The 17,145-nt window shown below is 43.8% G+C and overlaps 1 protein-coding gene across 3 annotated transcripts in view; it reads left to right on the plus strand.

The window, feature by feature from the left end:
• The first annotated feature begins 4,221 nt into the window (after window positions 1-4,221).
• The window catches only part of CPT1A (carnitine palmitoyltransferase 1A), a 39,403-nt gene continuing 26,479 nt past the window's right edge, over window positions 4,222-17,145 (plus strand). For 2 of the 3 annotated variants that reach the window (XM_039552465.1, XM_039552464.1), the window contains exon 1: window positions 4,222-4,306. The gene's annotated coding sequence lies outside the window, so the exon portion shown is untranslated. Of the gene's footprint in view, window positions 4,307-9,991; window positions 10,043-17,145 lie in introns of those variants that run through there. The other variant, XM_010405893.4, reaches the window with a different exon arrangement.

The following is a 17,145-nucleotide window of genomic DNA, read 5'->3' on the forward strand; positions in this document are numbered from 1 at the left end:
CAGCTTCGTGCTGTTTCCTCCAGTTCTGTCACTGGTAACAAGTGAAGAGATCAGTGTCTGTCCCTCCTCTTCCCCTCACAGGGAAGCTGTAACTGCAATGAGGTTTCCCCTCGGTCTCCTCTTCTCCAGGCTGAACAGACCAAGTGCCCTCAGCCCCTCCTCACGTGGCTTCCCCTCAAGGCCCTTCACCATCCTCATGGCCTTCCTTTGGACACTCTCTAATAGCTTTATATCATTTTTATATTGTGGCACCCAAAACTGCCCCAGCACTCGAGGTGAGGCCGCCCCAGTGCAGAGCAGAGCAGGACAATCCCCTCCCTTGCCCGGCTGGCCATGCTGTGCCTGATGTACCCCGGGCACGGGTGGCCCTCCTGGCTGCCAGGGCACTGATGGCTCAGATTCAACTTGCCAGTGAGCAGGACCCCCAGGTCCCTTTCCACAGCACTGCTCTACAGCCTCTCACTTCCTAATCTACACACACAACCAGGATTGCCCCATCCTGGGTGCAGAATCTGGCACTTGCCCTTGTTAAACTTCATACAGCTGGAGACCGACCATCTCCAATTTGTCAAGGTCTCTGCAGGGTCTCTCTGCCCTCCAGGAAGTTAACAGTTCTTCCAATTTGCACAATTATTTGGAGAACAAATAAATTAACACTATCCCTGCATCATCCCACAAAAGGTAAATGTGGCTGTTCAGCGAGACTGCACTCATGTATGTGAGGATATTCTCCCTTCACCTCTCCCAGGCTTTTGACTGCCAGACCTCTGCCAGACCTCTGGGCCTCCTTAGACAAAGGCTGCAGGTGTCTGGTTTTTAAATGAGCTGTTGGGAGAATCTGCTCTGCAGGGTCCCAGTGGGGCTCCCTGCTTAGCTTGGGAGTAGCTTTTAAGTGCATGGTCTCATTCTCAGTGCCCTCCTGCAGCTGACTTGCATCTGGCTGTTTTCCACCTTGACAGCCTCGGACTTGCCCCATTGCTGAGGACTCATCTGATGGCCAACCCTGTTTGCTGTCACAGGACCTGTCCTGCTCATCCTGCTGAGATGCCATGGGAAGATGCTGTTGTCAGGGAGGGTCCTGTCTGGCCTGCTTTGCCCTCACCCTTGGCTCCTGGCATACAAATAGGCATACACTTAGCTTTCTACAAAAAGTTACAAAGCGACACTTTTGTGCTGTTCTTAATTTCATTTTCTACCACCTTGTGTTGCCACTCAGGCTATCAGTGACTGTGGATCATTGACTTACCTGTGCTTACATACTAACTATGGAAACCTTCATTTTTAGATGCCGTGGGAGATAACAGGAAGGGAAAAAAAAATCCAAGTGGTCCTGGCCCTGTTTAAAATGAAACTGCAGTGGTGTTTTCACTAGCAAGCAAATTGGAAAAATATCTGCTCAAGAAATTGACACTGCACCCAATCAATTTGTGCTTTGAAGGTCTTGAATAATTCAGTTCCAATGAGCAGACTAATTCTGTTATCTATATTAAACTGCTTGTGAAAAACTTGAGAAACTGAAGTAATTTTTTTAAAAATACACCAAAACAGAGAAACACAGAATTGTACTGGAGATAGCCACACTTCCAGACCAGATCCAGGCTTAGGGCATAGTACTTTGCAACATCATAAAAACAGACAAAAGTAGGAATAATGAAAGGTAGATACACTGAGTAAGAAAAGGTGCTACAAAGAAGTCATGCTGCATGTACAGAAACCAGGAAGTCTTCAAGGGCTGGGGTAAGATAATCAAATATATTTAGGTCAAGAACTACATAACCAGCGTGGTAAACTGATATTATTTCAGTCTGACAAGACACAGATAAAGATGACCTGTCATTGATTATTTTGATTTCTTTTGATTACAAGGATCAGAATTAATTACAAGAAGTCTTACAGCACCATGCACATGTGGTCTGTGCTGATGACACTCATAATTTTTTTAGAAAATAAAAATAGGCCAATTATAGGGGTAAAATTGAGTTAACTTTGCTGAGCAGTGCAAGGCTGCTACAGAAGCACAGGCCATGCTGCAGGCATGCAGACAATTGCAGCTGCAGCCATGGAAGGCAGAATCACCTTATATCTTATCACCTTCTTAGCTGAAGAAACACAGTTAGCAGAGGAATTAGAGCATTTCAGCAGTGCGTACTGCCACGATAAAAGGCACAAAATGTTCTGATTAGGTTGTTCTTACAGAAGTACCAAACTGGCTTCTGTGGGTTAATGGGTGAATAGAGCCTGACCTAGATATCAGTGTCAGGACTAGTGGGAATTATTCACAGGATTATCTGTGAAGTTTGCACTTGCCAGCTAAACAGAGCCAAGTCAGGTTTAGCTAAGTTGCAGTCATCACAGCTTTACATAATGCAATGCTTTTCATGTCTTTACTAAGGTTATCTGCAGGGGGCTTAATCATCTTAAAGTATGAACTCTGTCTTGATGCTCCCAAATTCATGACAGCTTGCACAATTATTTGGAGAACAAAATAATTAACATCAACATATACTCTCAGCTGACTGATAATCTTTAATGTGATTTAATGTGTAGCTGAAAATGTGGACTGCAGACTAAAATATGTATGCAGGTACTGGTAGAATGAACAAAAGCAGATTTGTTGTTTTTTATTCTTTTCTTTTTGTAGAAATATCTTGATAGTAAAAGGCACCTGCAAGATAGAATAAATAAATGAATGCCCAACAAGACATTTTAGGTTGCCTTTGTGCATAATGAAAACCACACAGATTATTTTTCCCACTTATTGTAACTGTCCACATTACATTCCTACCCACTATTCCTATCATATCCTAGCCAAAAGTATGTAGATGTGAGTGGTGCTGATGGGGGTAGCTGATGATTTTTTTTTGTTTCTTCCTCCCCCTGCTAATATTAATAAATCTAAATGCCTCTGCTTTTTCTTCTCCTCACCTTGCTTTTTTCTAGGCCTTGTGTTTCCTTCTGAAAGAATAACATCTTAAAATTGCATCATTAAGCACACAACTCTAGAAGGGAAAATTCTGACCAGAAGTGGGGTTTTCTTTTGACTGACGCTGCATGATCTTCAGTGTAAGGGAAAGATTTAGTGTGTAGTGTCCATGCTTCTGGATTTGGTCACATTTGTGTATTTAGAAGCTTTTAGCCACATCCTGGAAATTGCAGCAGAAAGGACTGCCTGGCGGGGTGGGTGTGGCCACAAGGAAAAAATGTAGGAATCCCAGCTCTTAGCAGTTCGAAGGAGAGACTCCATACTGACACCACTGTAGTCAGGCCATGACCTCTTTTTGGTACAGAGCAGTCTTCCAGCTGGTATAATGCTAAAATCAAACAAAGCATCTGATATCCAAGCTCTTGAAAGTGGCAAGTCCATTAGAAATTCCAAAAGTAGTCACTTTCAAACTGAATGCCACTATGCCCTGAGACTGACACCTTTGCATTTTAATTACTTTCATGATTTTGCATTTTTTAAAGAATGTAGTCACTTTTTCTGAGATGGATTGAGTGTACTTATTTCCCTCAAATCTCAGTATTTTCTGCAGCAGAATGGGCTGGCTGGTCCTTCCCAGGGGAGGCTATCTTGGCTCCGTGCTGGGGCTCTCACACAGAAGGGGCAGGACTGAAAGCTCTTGCTGACCCTCACAGGGACTCTGCCCTTGTGCTGCCTTGTAAGGATATCGCTCACCTAATGCCTTGCTCCAGTCAGAACCCAGGCTCAAAAGAGAAAACTCAAATTAAAGATCCTCCAGCCAGGGCTCCCGAGCAGAAGGAACCAGGAGGGAGGGCTGTCGCTGGCCTGCGCCTTCCCTTGGAAGCCCCTCACACCCTCGTCTGCACTTGCTCTAACTCCATTCTTGCCAGAGCCCACGAGAGCCATTGCCTTGGGCTCACAGAAGGGACTGGGGGGTTCGAAACCTCCGTTCTCCTTGGGAGTCCCTTCACCACCAAACAGGTGCCCCAGGCGCAATCCTCCTCCAGGGAGCACGGTTCTGCCCCCTCGTTTTCAGCCCCGGATCCTCTCCTCGCAGTCCCCGGAGCTTCTTTCCCGCGGACGGTGGCGAGACCACAGGGACCGTGTTTCCCTGTTCCTGTCGCAACCCCTGGACCGCCACCCCCACAGCCAGATGTCCCCGCGGGTCCGCCGGTGCCTTCCCATGTCCCGGCTCCCCGTCGACCGCCCAGCCCAGGCCATCCCCGCCCATCTCTGCTCCGCCTCCGCGGGGCGTGTAGGGGAGCGGCCGCCGTCCCATCGCTGCTTCCCGAGCGGCCGCCGCGGCAGCCCGCCCGCCCAGCCGGTCACCGCCGGTCTCTGCAGGTGAGCGGCACGGGACCCGGGGCTCCGGGGGGTCGGGACAGGGGGCGGCGGCGGCGTGTGCCCGCCGTGTCCGGCTGATTCACCGCGGGCTGCCGCTCCCCTCCCCCTTCAGCCGGGACGCGCCCGCAGCGCGCCGCCGTCCGCCTTCCTTGGGGCTGAGGAAGGGCAGCATCGGGCGACAGCCGGACGGGCTCGCTTGGTCCGGTTTTAGCCTAATTATTGTTTCCATTAGGTCGAGCACGAAGTTCCGTGGTGCATGTGCGAGTGCGCTGGGCGCTGCTCCCTAAGCAGGGCTTGTCTTTGCTGGAGAAAAGGGTGGAAATGCAGGGAAGGGTGGTGGGCGCGGTGCTGGCGGGCGCTGGAGAGTCCTGGAAAGGCGCGGTGTCCTTGGCATCGTGCTCGCGGTTTGCCCCCGTTTGAGGGGTAGTGCCTTAGTGCTGCAGATAAGGGCGGGGATGGGGGCAGGGGAGCGGTGTGGCACAGGTACACCGGGAGATTCGCCGGGTCTGTGCCGCCGCCGAAACAAAGGTCACACTAGTGACCCGCAGCTTCGTGGGTTTGACTCGTAACCGGGAGGAGTTTCACGGCTGTGGAAGTGTGCCCGCGGCGTGGCAGCAGTGGTGGGTTTTCAAGTGCGGAAGCGAATTTATTGTGTGTGTGTCTAGAGAGAGAGAGCGCGCGACTAGTCTATATGTCTGTGTGCTTCCAGCCTGTGAAACCTATAAAAACCGCAGTCACTACAAACTGCTGGAACTACAAACACAGGAAGTGTAATATCTTGTTCAAGGCGTGACAGGTTTACTGCATGAGAATGCTAACTAGACTTCTTTTAAAAGCTAGATCAAGATTCTTGCAGCATCACGGAATTCCATTTTCTCACCCCATATTCCCGCAAGTTTGGTCTTTTGCGCTATGGTTTAAAATAGAAAACTCAACCTAAAACATTGCTTGGGCTGTGATCCAATTATAATAGATCTGTACTAGTGTTGGTGAAACTGTAACAGGAAGCACCTTTTTTGGAAAAAGTGCAAAGTAGGACCAAGACAAACGTGTCATTCTTCCTCTTAACCTGGCAGTTTGTCAGCACTTAGAGGACAATCTGCAGTCTAAAGGAAATTACAGTACAGAAAACTGCTCGTTTCCTTTCCACGTGTGTGTAGGGGAGTAGCACTGAAAATAGAGACCTGGTGCCTTCGTTCTTCTTTCCTTATGTTTTCCAGAGTATCTGACGCGTTCAGTTTCCAGCTCTGGTAACTCCTTTACACTTTTTCTGACCATCAGGACTGGATGGTACTTAAAATAAGTATTGTGGGCTAAGTACTCTGGAAAGCAGGTTCTTTTCCTGTTGTAAGCATATCGATATAAACTAACGATTGCCAGTTTACAATAGCACAGGTGGTGGTGTGTGGATCCCTGTTAGCCTACGAAATGTAACTTCACATGGTTACACAGGTATCGGGCTCTGTCACAGCTGTTGACTTAGTTTGAAAGGTAGGTTGATCTGAAAGCTCTTTGAAATTTTGGGATGTTTCAGCCCTGACTGAAGAGCTTCATCCAGGAAGAAATCACTATGCCTTGTTCAAGAAAAGTGTAACCTTGAACAGCTGAGGCTTTTTAGCGCTGAGAACCAGACTAGAAACCTCTCAGCTGCACGAGCTGAGCACACCCTTTTCCCCCTGCTCACAGTGAGGTGCGCTTGGCTTCTCTCCCTGCTTGCGGTCCTTTTCTCTGGGAACTTTTGTTTGGCAGCGCCTTCCCGGCGCGCGCGGAAAGGCCTGGAGCGGCCGGGGACGCGCGGGCGGCGCGGGGCGGGGCCGCGGCGGCGCGACCTTTCACCCACTTCTCGGGCGCGGTCACGTGAGCGCGCTGGGGCCGGCGGCGGCTGGGGCGGCCCCGCGGCCGGGCCGGGGCGGTGTGGGATTCACGTCTTCCCCCGATATCCCGGGTGAAAGGCGGCTGAAGCAAGGGCTTGAATTAAAAAGACGAACGAATAACATCCCCACTCCCCGAAAAAATCCACAAATAAAACCCCCGCCAGTCAACAAAACTTCAAAGCTATGTATTTTTTTTTAGCATTCCAAACCCATTGTGTTTGTCCTGCAGCATGCTGTATTGTAGTCCTGAACTCCGCATGTTTGGAAAAACAGGATTCAAATGACTGAACCCTATTTCTTCAAGTCTGGGTTGACTTTAATGCGAATGTCAATTTCAATATTTTTGCAGATCTTTAGAACCGGTTCTTCAGTCTTTCAGCCTCGTACAGGCTGAAAGACCTTATTGAGGTCTTTCAACCTTGTGCAGTAAATGGTCATTGGACTACTGTGAGAGCAATTAACTCAGTTTGCTTTTGATCACCACACATTGTTGTCCATCTTCCAGGATCTCCTAAATCCTAAAATGTGACATCTTTTATGTCTCGTATAAGTCCTGCCGTTCCAGAGACATTTGTTGTCATAGGGAAGATAATAATTCTTGCTTACTGCAAGAGCACAGAAGCTCATTAAGTTCAAAGGGCGAGGGAAGGGATAAACTTGTATAATCTAAATGCCCGGGTATGTCTTTTATAGCAGTTAAAAAGAAATACCCAGGTCTAAAGCCTAGTTTTTATGGAGTGGGGGAGGTTTCTACGTGGTACGGTAACTGTGCAGTGTTTTAGCAGAGTATGCTTCTCTCTTACTCAGTAAGATTATTCTGGATTTCTAGAAGGTCAAAGGATGTAGCTTGCTGGGATGTGGACAATATAACATGTATTGCAATAGAGGCTAGAATGATCTAAGAGGCCTAGGAACAATATAGTATGTCCTGTATAAGGAAAAAATCCCTAGGAATAAACCCAGTTGTAAGAGTTTCTGTTTTGATTTGGAGAATGTTGGTGGTTTGTGTTTGTTGGGGGCTTTAGGAGGTTGTTTGTTTATTTGTTGAAGTGTACATTTTGGAACCATCTTCTACAGGAGCATGCTGTTGGGAAGAGAAGAGAGATGATATGATCCAGTAACTGTAGGGATTAATATTCCTAAGGGTTAGCCTAGTAATTAATTAACAGATTGTTTGCAAATCTCCTGTACTTTGCCTGTTTCCAGATCAGGTGAGAAGACAACTTGCTAACCGTGGGTTTTCTCCTTGAAATGCTGGTGAAAACAGTCTGTTCTCTGAACCCCTCTCCAAGAAATCTTGATAGCATCTGTGCTGAGTCTAATGGGAGTTTAAAGCCTGCAGACAAACACTTGGTTAGATGTCTTAAACTGAAAGCTGAGCCTAGCATTGGAGTCTGGCCCCTGAAATTAACTTGCTTGTCCCAGTAGCTGGCAATCACTGCTTGAGCCCTCAGCAATGACCGAGTGGGGAGCACATGATCTTTCTGTCACTCCACAGTTCCTCACCGCCTTGGACGTGTGCAGTGTAAACAGTGTCATTCAGTGTAATGGAAAATAGTGTTTCAGAACCTGTCGGTGGCTATTTTCTCCATTGCCATCAGTTTTTCTGAAATGGTTCCAATCTGATCCAGCCCCTCTGAGCAGTTGAAAGCTGTGTGTGAATCAAAGCTCAAGCTGCTTTTCTTGACTTTCTGTTTGAGAGCTACAGCTGTGTGTTTGCCATTGCTACAGTGTAGTGTCTGTTAGGAGCTAGGAGCATTGGAATGAGTCTGCCTCTTGGTGTGTCCTGCATTATTCAGGATCCCAGGGGCAGTAAGCTTCTGGGACAGAAGGTCTGTGCGTGACAAATAGATCTCAAGCCTGCTTTTAGGGAAGACAGCTGTTGGGGTATGTTTATGTTGCATTCATTGGCCTGTTTGTCATTATCTCTTTCCATCCATATAGACCCGTTGCTCCAGTTTACCGCCTAGAAAGGGAATAAGAAAATTGGCCCAAGACTCCAAAGGAGATATCTGCAGAGGGTAATGAATAAATTCACCCACAGGTGATCTTGGGAAACTGCTGAGGTCAGGACACAAGCTGTCAGTGGGACAGCAAGTTACTGAAGACTTCTAAGCTGTTCTAATTTCAGAGTCTCTCCTGGGGGTGAGATTTGCTGTGGGTCCCAGTATTGCTGTACTTGGGCAAATAGAAGTATTCAGTTCTCCACCTTGGCTTGAACTACAGCATTTGTTCTTCTTTTAGTTGTGAAAAATCCTTAAAGACATTTGCAATTCCAGGAGACCACACCTGTCAGGTGTAGGTGAGGGTGGGAAGGATTGGAGCAAATGATTAGCAATAATCAAATATGAGAACTTGTCCTAACAAAAGCATCATGAGAACACCTGTCAGGTTAACTTTGTTTTCATCAGGGCTATGTTAATTCATCTTTTAAAGGAGAGTGACTCTTTGATTTTTATTTCTGTGCCATAGTCATTAGGTTCACCTGAGAAGCCTTGAGTGAATTTAATCCTTGTGGCTAATTTTTGCACAGATATGATTTGGCTTCACTCCTCTCATATTTCCCATAAAGATTTTGTGTCTGTAAAATATGATTAGTCATTGTAAGATAGCTGAGTTATTGGTAAGACTTGGAAGCAGCAAGTATCAGTGTCGTCCGATATCCTGAAGCATGATCAGACATTATTGAAGGTTAGTAGGCAAGGAAGCAATTTAGAAATAGAAAATCAAAAGGGAATAACTGCGTCTGGTTAATCTTTATAGTAAGTTCAGAAGTCAGCACCTTGTGGAATGTCACATGAGCTAAGTATAAGCTCAATAAACTGTTCTTTTTGAGGCTTTGGTATCTTGATACCTTTTTGCGTAAGTGCAGTATACAGGAAGGTGTCATTACCTAAGAGAATTTCCAAGAAACAGATATAAGAGACCAGACAGTCTTTTTGTTCATATGTTTAAATGTTCCAGCTGCATATTCTATACTGTTCACTGAAGATTCTATATAACAAGACCTGAATTTCCTTTGAAAGGCATAGAACTCTAGACAAATTTGCTGTTTGTTTAGATTTCTCATAAACTGAATGCTTTTTCCATAGCTTTAGTTTTAATTTTGTTCAACTATGCATAAAAGGAGCACCACATGCACACAAGTAAAAGCATTTTTGGCATCCTTTTGTCATTCTCTGGTTAGCTGCCTTACCTTATTGATCCTCTTGCAGTAGGGCAGAATTTTGGCATTTATGTGAGTGACTGACTCCCCACCACTGTCTGACCCAGGAGTGGATGGGACCTTGAGTTACCGAGTCAGTGCTGGATGCTGCTGTACAGTGTACTTCAGTGCCTGAAATTATTTTATTTATAGCAAACTCCATGAAAAACCTTCATATACTTTACTGAAGTCACATCAGTTTTATTATTGATAATACAGTAGTTTTTAATTTGATAGGAGCAGTCAGTGTTTTCTCTAGGTAGGTGTATATACATGTAACATTGAATTTCAAGCTTATTTTTTTATTAGGAGCTTTCACAGTTTCCCACCATATCGCTGCAAAATACGTGGCACTCAAAGTCAGCTCCAGAAATCTACCTGCAGCCTTAAGACTGGCAGGCTTTCACTGGACAAGGTAGTGGTGTTTAGAATACCAACATGCATTTGAAAACCTTGTATAATGGCACATTGGTGCTTTTCAGCGAAGGCAGAGTTACTGGAATAACATTGAAAATCTGAGATGAATCATTTTCTAAACAGTTTTTCCTGCAAAGTCCAGCTTCTTTTATCCTCCAAACTACTCATACATTTTTGTCAATTGCAGAAAACTTGGCTCTTTTCGAATATTTGGCTGCTGCTACCAATTTGAATTTCAAGGTACGTTATTTATTTAAAGCAATTGAAGCACAAAATTTCTTGTTCAGGCCTTAGTGCTCTATAAGTTTATTTTTTACAGCAGGTGTCTTATGAAAACTCCTACATTAAATTTCTTAAAACATCTCTGCATGTTTGATGGTTCAAGCCCTTAATCCTCTTACTGGCTCTTCACTGGACTCTCTCCAGTAATTTCATTTCTCTCATTGGGGAGCCCAGAACTGGGCAGAGTTTTTGAGATGGGGCCTCACCAGCACTGAGTAGAAGGGCAGAGTCACTTCCCTCAACCTGGTGGCAACAGTCCTCCTAGTGTCCCCAGGATTCTGTTAGAACCCTCTGCAGCCTTTGCTGCAAGGGCACCTTCTTAGCTCACATGCAGCTTGCTGAGCTTTGCTTTCCAGCCAGTCAGTCTGGTGTATGCTGCTGTGTGGGGTTACTCCTCCCCACATGTGGGACTTTGCACTTCTCCTTGTTGAACTTCACAAGGTTTCAGCCTGCCTGTTGCTCCAGCCTGTCAAGGTCCATCTGGATGGCAGTGAAAACCTTTAGTTTCTCAGCCACTGCTCCCAGTTTCATTCCCTGTACTTGTAAATCCATGGGCAGTTTCAGTTTGGTGGTTTTTTTCTCTGGTGGGTGGGGTTTTGGTTTTTTTTGCATCCACTTCTGGGATGACTGTATATGTCAATTAAACTGTAGTAAGTGGCAAAGTGTGGAAATAAACGTGCTAAAAAGTTATTTGAGGATGTTGACACTGGCTTTGTAGTGCTTCACTATATATCATTTCATTGCAAGCACAGTCTAGGCCAAGTCAGCTGCCATAGTCTAGCCTGAATACTTTGTGTAGGTGGTACTGAGGGATTGGACTGACAGGACCATCAATAACAGAAATCCAAGTGAAATGTGTAATAATGCCTGAAGAGATTGGATAGACATCTCAGTGTTTGGAATTCTCTTTCTTTTGATTTAGTGCCTGATATGAAATCAACACATTTGAGCATGAGAAGTTACTTAGTGATTTGTATAAAAAAAATGCATTAATAGTTTTGGCTTTCTGGGAGATAGAAAATGCAAATTTCTATAGTGATGGCTTACACCCCTGAGAGAAAATACTTGGTCACTGTCTCAGCACAAACACAGTGCTGATGTTCAAGTGTTTAAATACTGGCTTTGATTTCATTAAGTCTGTCCTCAGACTCTTAAAATTTAGTGATCTACCCTAAAGTGTCAAAATACGTTATCACTAAACATACAAAATAAACCTTTTGGGTGTCTGTTTTCTTTTAAAAGCTATAGCAAGCTCACCTCCTGAAGGGAGATCTGATGTGTGGACAGCTAAATACTAAATAAAACTTCTTCAATATTTTCAATATTTAAAGAGGTTTCAGAGTTAAAGCCTTTTACGAGAACTTCTGGGAACTCCAGAATTATTTTCCAGTTCTCTGTGGCTTCTTTTAACATTCAAACAGTAACTCTTACTGATTTGCATGTTAATAGAAATAGATTCCCTCCCCCTCGCTTTTCTCTTTTAAATAGACTGGTTTGGGGTCAGACCAAGACTTCGGGGTACTTGCTTAGTTTTCCAAAACCATTCTCCATTCAAGATGTCCACCTTTAAATGGAAATTTTAATATAGTTTTAAGTATGTTTACTAATTAAAATTGGGTTTCATGTACTTTCCTCTGATATTTTCCTCCACTTCCCATCTTGAAAGCTTCCTTAAGCAATGTCATTTTAAATAGTTTAGTGTCACACTTTTTTCCTCACTAGTCTGTATTTTAAACCAGAGTGCCAAGCTAAAATTTGAAGTTGTAAGTTTATTTTCAGAAAGGAATGAAGAGTTCTTTAGGGTCAAGTTTCAGTTGTGGTTTGTTGATCTTTTGTTTTGGGTTGGGTTTTTTTTTGCTTCTAAGCTTGCCTAGTTGGAACTTTGCAGGAGTCAGAAGACAAAGCCTTTGTGATAAGATGCTTCTCATTGCTTTATTGGTGGTACCTTGTATGTGCCTGAAGTTATGAGGGCTTCCAGGTAATTCTGAATTCAGAAATGCCATGATACAGGTAATTCTGAACTCAGAACTGCCATCATACCTATAATGCTGCAAATCTACCCACAATCTGTGAACACTCTTGGCCTAGGTGCCAAGGATGTCTGTTTGAGAGCTCTGACAGCATCAAACCTGTGTGTGGTGGTACATGGCCATGTTCTCAGAGACACTGTACGCAGCAGCCATTGCTTTTTGTAGAAAGCTGTCGATTTTTGGTTGTCCAAGTAGAATAGTTGGAGAGAATTGTTTTGTGAGCTTGGTTTGGTTACTGACAGTCATATGTCCTATCATATATATATATGCATATAAAAGCTAACCTATGAATAGGTGTCAGAAACCTGTGAGGAGAGACTGAAACTAAATTATCCGCCTACCTAGAAAGGGGAGTCATAGAATTAAGTCTTTCATTGAGGTTTTAGGTGTTTGGGATCATGTGAATGAGACCTCTTCAGTTTTCCTCTGCAGTTGTTAATTTCCTTTGCAGGAGCTCTAGATGTGAAAATTGTGTTTAAGTAATATGTCTCTCTTCATTAGGTGTTTAGAATCCTGACAAGGAGAAATGGCAGGGGGTTTTCTATTCAAGAGGAAGAGTAAATGGGGGGAAAAAGTGAATTGCATAAGCCAAGCAATGTATGGGAAGCAGAAGACATCCTCTTAAAGCCGAGGATTTGCTTCTTTTTGAGGTGTAGGTGGTGACTTTACTCTTTTTAGCACTATCCATGTAAAGCATATGAAATCTACAAAAACATAAAAAGATTCATACTCAATAGCATTTCCAAGAGTAACTGCTTCAAGAATTAATACCTTGTTTTGTGCAGTGTACTGTAATGCAGTTAGCTTTTGTGTCATGGCTTGATGCTTTTTAAAATGCACATGGCAGTTCCTTCTCTGTGCTTCAGAGAGACACTGCCAACCACAGGTAACTTCTTGCATGCCTGACTTAAATGGAAGCATCCTGCACATGGGACCTCTCTTAGCTTCAGATTTTCCAGAGCTGAAGCCCTTACCTGCTTCTGTGATTGTAGCAACATGTAAGCCCTAACACCGACTGTTGAGTGTCTGCAACCTGAAGTCATAAGGTGTCTGAGTTAAACCTCAGTCTTTGCAGTGTAAATGTCCTGAAACTGCAGAAATAACGTAACAGTCTGAGGATGCTTTATGCATAGTAGATGTAGCAGCATAGTTTTTCAGACCATCAGCACACAGGATTTTTAGTGTGCAATGTATTTTCTTGACTTAAAAGTGACATCCAGCCTAGCAGTGTTTGTTTATAACAATGAGTAAAAAATTGGACTTCGTTTAGTTTGGCTCAAGCAGAGGTATGAAAAAGGAAGCGGAGAATCATCTGCAGCTGTTACAGCATGTTTGAATTTAAGCAAAACCAGATAAGAGCAAGGAACAGGCAGTTTTCTCCTTTAAATAAAAGGAAAAAACTCGCAAACAATCAATAAACCAAACTTTAAGGGGTGTGTGTGTTTTTTTAAAGATACATTATTATCACGAGAGAACACTGAAAAGAATGAAAATAGCCATTTCCGATCAGTTGTAGAAATTACTGTGCCGGGGGTTTTTTTTCCCCTTTGAGTAAGACTGCCAAGCTGCTAGGGAAGTCAAAAGCTGTTGTTCATGGCTCTCTGTTGGGAACGAGGTTAATTAGTGTATGCTGTGCACAAATATGCTGCAGACCCAAATGCCCGCAGTTAGAAGACGCTATTGTTTCGGTGCTGGCTGAGTGATTGATGTGGGTGCTGCCTTAGGAACAGTGGCAAGTCAAGTTTAAAAGTCCAAGGCTCCGCCTGTGCCCTTTTACCTACTTTGCTGGCGAGCACGTGGCAGCGCAGGAATGCAGCGAGGGGAAGCGTACCGCGGCTTATGATTAAATTGGCCTTTAAGGAGGGAAACAAGTGTTCAAAGAAGCGGGCTTCGGGAAGCCTTTGGTATTCCGCCATCATAATTCAGGGCAGTCTTAAAGGTTTATGGTTTTCTTAAGTAAAGAAAAGGAATATGAAAAGAAACAAGCTGTTTTATTGTTTCACATCTTAATGTCAAGCAGTACAGTCCTAGAACTGGACTGTATTTGTTTTCAGGGCTCGTTTGGTTGATTCAGGATTAATTCTTGCTGGATTAATATTTTTTTTCATTTGGGAGTGAGGAATATTTTCCTTAATGAAGCTTATTTATTTCTATGAGAATGCTAAATTTTAATTCATTAAAATGTCGGGGTTGACTATTAATGCTTAATGCTATTTATAATATTTTTCTGCCTTGGACTGTAAAAAAAGCATGTGCTTAAAAACGAAAGAGTTCCTGAAATTCTTTCCATTCAGAAACAAAGAGGAGGTCAAATACAAATTTCCAGGCTGAGAAGTCACAGGGTAGTTGAAGGGTAACAGAAACTAATTGATCTTGTACTTAAGACACTGGCATTCCAGAATACAAAATTCCGTGAGCGAACTGAGCAGAACCTGCTGGCCCTTCTTGAGACAAATCCAGGTGCCTGATTCTCTGTGTGCAGATCCAGTTAGGTTCGTTGTTTGTTCAGGTTTTATCATTCCAGTCTTAATAGGGCCACTAAACATATGATAAATTCTTAACTTTGAATGCTTTTTCAAACCCTGCTGAGTTCCGGTTAGACCCTGTATTACTGCTGCCTCTGCCTGTTTTATTGCTCACTTGTCAGCTAGTGATGAACAATTTAAATGAATGAATGGACAGCTGACTTGGACTTCCTCATACTTGCCTACAGCAGGGCCCATATAAGTAGTTATTAGTGACAGAGTCATTAAGTACTACAAATTGCAGTTGTTACTAGGGCACGAAGGGCTTGTGTTAAAGCTTTTGAAACTGGTGTTCAAAGCTGGGTTTCCTTCTTCCTATTTTTTCTTCCTTGTTATTTTAATCAGACACTGCACACACATAAATCAGTTGCGTACTATCTGTAGGATACTGTGAGCTTTAGCTGCCTTGATTCACCCAGCACACAGCTTCTAAAACTTGAGCAGTGGCTGATAGATTTGCGAGATCTGTGAATTACTATTAGGCACTGTAGCAGTAGTTGTATTGCAGAGGTGGATCACTGTAGGCTGGTCCAGGGACAGGCACGTTAAATATTGCAAAGAATCCATGCCTGTTGGTCAGCAACCTTAATAGAAGATGTGCAGCAGCACTTACCTCATTCATCTCTGTCAAATATTCCTCCTCTTTCTTTATTGTGTATTTATTTCCTAGGCCTACTGTTATTGCAGCATTCCCAGTGCTTATATTCCCTGGTTGTCTACTCGTACACCTTTGCACCCATGCTTTGTGTTTCAGATGACTTTGATATAGTGGAGTATTTACAGACTAGAGGAGCAGCACTACAGTCACAATAAAGTGCTTTTGAAATGCCCACCTAAACTGCACTGGTTGGTCCTCATGTGCTGTTCAACAGGGGATGACAATCTACCAGAATTTCATTACTAGTTTTAGGTTTGCAAACAAAATGTGAATTTTAGCATTTAGGATGTTAAAAGGGTAAAAGTTGTACTTTTTTTTATTTTATTTACATAGAAATGCCAGTGCAACCTTAGAATACTTGGTATTGATAATGTGTTTTGTACCAGTGAAAATCTTAATCTAAAACTTACCCTTGAATCCTGACCTACAGACGGGGTAATAAATTCCACTACCATTTAGTCACACTTCTAGGAGGATATTGTTTTTATGGCTATGCATGAAAGTTTTAGTAAGCTAATAAATTAAGTTGGACGAGAGACCGACTTTGGAATCATGATGGGCTCTTCAGGAATACATAGTTTGGACTATTTCAACATTATACATAGAGTCTGTCTGCAAAAATTTACATTCTAACTGTATGTGCTCCAACAACATTAGTCTGAATTAATGATTAGTAGGAGTAACTTCCAGGGTGTTCACGTACAAATGCTGGTTACAGAAACTAAGAAAAGCTATGGAATTTCCAACAAGTTTAACAAGGGGAAGTGCCAGATTCTGCATTTGGTTTGGGGTGCACCTTGGATGTGTGCACAGATGGGGAATGAAGTGCTGGAAAGCAGCACTGTAGAAAGGGACCTGGGGGTCCTGCTCACTGGCAAGTTGAATCTGAGCCATCAGTGCCCTGGCAGCCAGGAGGGCCACCCGTGCCCCGGGGTACATCAGGCACAGCATGGCCAGCCGGGCAAGGGAGGGGATTGTCCTGCTCTGCTCTGCACTGGGGCGGCCTCACCTCGAGTGCTGGGGCAGTTTTGGGTGCCACAATATAAAAATTATATAAAGCTATTAGAAAGAGTCCAGAGGGTCTCTGGATGGTGAAGGGTCTAGAGGGGAAATGATACAAGGAGTGGCTGAGGTCACTTGGGCTGCTTGGCTTGGAGAAGAAGAGACTGAGGGGAGACCTCATTGCAGCCTGCAACTTCTTGTGAGGGAAGGAGGAGGGGCAGGCACTGATCTCTTCTCTGGTGGCCAGTGACAGGATCCGAGGGAACGGCCTGAAGCTCTTCTGGGGAAGTTTAGGTTAGATATTTGGAAAAGGTTCTTCACCTAGAGGATGGTTGAGCACTGGCACAGGCTCCCCAGGGATATGGTTGCAGCCCCAAGCCTGACAGAGTTCAAGAGGCATTTGCACAACACTCTCAGGCACATGGTGGGATTCTTGGGGCTACATTGGGTTTCCATTCCTGTTTTAACTTCCAGTTGTTTTTGTTTGAGTCTTTTATGGCTGCCCAGTATAATTGTCTTCTGTCTATATTGGCATGGTTGTTGATACTTGTTTGGGCAGTTAAACTGAGCTGCAATTCCATGAAATTTCATCATAATTTCAAATTTCTATGGGAAGGTAATTTTTCTGACAGTTGTAATTTGGTTTCCTCAACTCTGCATAGTTTTGATTTTCTTAGTTATTTGCCAGTCACAGCACGGAGCCACAGGGTCTATAGTCTCTTATTGCTTTGAGTAATCAGTTTGAAATTAGGATATGAAAAAAATTTTGGGAGAAGACATGGCCAGCAGCAGCTTTGTTCTTCCAGCTGAGGTGAAAACTTTAGATACATTTTGTTTCAAATAAAA

Source organism: Corvus cornix, chromosome 5 (genome assembly GCF_000738735.6).
Source record: "Corvus cornix cornix isolate S_Up_H32 chromosome 5, ASM73873v5, whole genome shotgun sequence".
Classification (NCBI taxonomy): Eukaryota; Metazoa; Chordata; class Aves; order Passeriformes; family Corvidae; genus Corvus; species Corvus cornix.